The sequence below is a fragment of the Pan paniscus genome, chromosome 15 (assembly GCF_029289425.2).
Source record: "Pan paniscus chromosome 15, NHGRI_mPanPan1-v2.0_pri, whole genome shotgun sequence".
Lineage (NCBI taxonomy): Eukaryota > Metazoa > Chordata > Mammalia > Primates > Hominidae > Pan > Pan paniscus.
Window position 1 is genome coordinate 23,065,527 of NC_073264.2, and position 1,937 is coordinate 23,067,463.

Sequence of the window (1,937 nt, forward strand, 5' to 3'; positions counted from 1 at the left end):
TTCAACATATAAATTCTGTGACCAAGTCTACCAAGCCTGGCTTGATGTATTACAGAGGGAGATAAATTAATTTAGAAAACTTGTTTCTCTCATGACAAGTCCTACCTTTCAAGCTGATGGGCTTGCCGCCAACATGAAAACCTATTTTGGCTATGGGAAGCTGAATAATGATTCTTTTTATCTTGCTTATTTCTACTGCAACATTGCTATCCTAATCTTCTTTGCCACACTTCCTCCCTTTTCCCCCTTCCCAGCATATTGATGCTTTAAGTGGCTAGGAATAAGGTGCTATTCATAGACTTGCAAATAGAAGAGCACATCAAGATATGTAAAAGTATTGCTTCTTTGCAGAGGTATAAAGGACAGAGGGATGTAAGACTGTGATTCTTCCTATAGCTGGGAGGAATATAAGGAGCTGGTATGTCTCACTTCACCTTGTGATATAAAATAAAGTGGCAGCTTTGAATATTTGAGTTAAATTTCAGGAGTCTCCATGTAGCTATTGTGGAAATATTCTTATTGCCACTACCTTCTTTTTCGTTTTTTTTTTTGAGGCAGACTCTCGCCCTGTCACCCAGGCTTGAGTGCAGTGGCGTGATCTCGGCCCACTGCACCTCTGCCTTCCGGGTTCAAGCGATTCTCCTGCCTCAGCCTCCCAAGTAGCTGGGGCTACAGGTGCGCACCACCACACCCAGCTAATTTTTGTATTTTTAGTAGAGACGGGGTTTTGCCATGTTGGCCAGGCTGGTCTCGAACTCCTGATCTCAGGTGATCCACCCGCCTTGGCGTCCTAAAGTGCTGGGATTACAGGCATGAGCCACCACACCCAGCTAATTTTTGTATTTTTAGTAGAGACAGGGTTTTGCCATGTTGGCCAGGCTGGTCTCGAACTCCTGATCTCAGGTGATCCACCCGCCTTGGCCTCCCAAAGTGCTGGGATTACAGGCGTGAGCCACCACGCCGGCCTGCCACCACTACTTTCTTTCTGTGATAAATTCAAGGACCCCGGGGCTTATCCATTACTTTTTTTTTTTTTTCTTTTGCATTTAATCACCTAAGGCTGAAGATATCTGGGCTTTTTTTGTTCTGTAATGTTTCTAAGACTGTGTCCATTAAATGCAAACAAAAATAAGGAAGTCTTGGCAGAACAGGAGAAGCGATGCACACTTGGTGATCGGATCAATTTAAATATTATTCATGGCATATAGCCTAGTCGCTGCTCTAGCTGTTTCTATGGCTTGAGCTTCGTCGGTCTTCCACGGCTCCACTACATCATTTGCTAATGGATCATCTGGACTGGGAGCACTTAACAAGGCCTGGATCGATAGCAGGATTGTCGGATCTGCAGTGCTGGGGACCACTTATCTTTCAAAATATCTAAACATATTCTTCCCAACTTGTCTACATTAGGATGATAAATTTTGGTCATGAAACGTACTTTAGGGGCTGCCATTGCGTATTCTTCTGGAAGGAATAGTTCAAGTTTAAAAGTCCTTCCCTCAAAGGGGGAATCCTGAGGGCCAGCAATGACCACATGAAAATAACAGGTGTTGCTCTCACGTGATTCTGCTTGGATGCCAGGAACTCGTTCTGCCAGCAAATGCTGGGTGTCCTTGATGATTCTACGGGGCAGCCCAGCCATCTTGTCAGAACCCGAGTTCGATCTCTGGTCCCGTCTCCAGCTCCACTCCCCTCAGGCAGGAGTGGAAGTCCTGGGCTGGCTTATTCATTTCTAGAGGTCAGTATAATTGCAACATTCTCTAGAAGGGAAAATCCAGCAACCTAGTTTTAGTAGAGAAGTCTGGTGATCTTTGGCCACATGATGTCACTGGTGGTCCAGAAGATCTTTTGCCATCTCTGCCTCAGTGCCATGGGCAAGTTCCCTCCATCAACCTAGTCACGACCTCTTATTATTCAAATGTAGGCAGGATGTCTTT

General features: G+C 45.1%; 1 pseudogene; it reads right to left on the reverse strand.

Moving 5' to 3' along the window:
• On the reverse strand, positions 1-1,686 carry LOC100993835 (ubiquitin-conjugating enzyme E2 N-like; annotated as a pseudogene).
• Between the last annotated feature and the right edge of the window lie 251 nt (positions 1,687-1,937).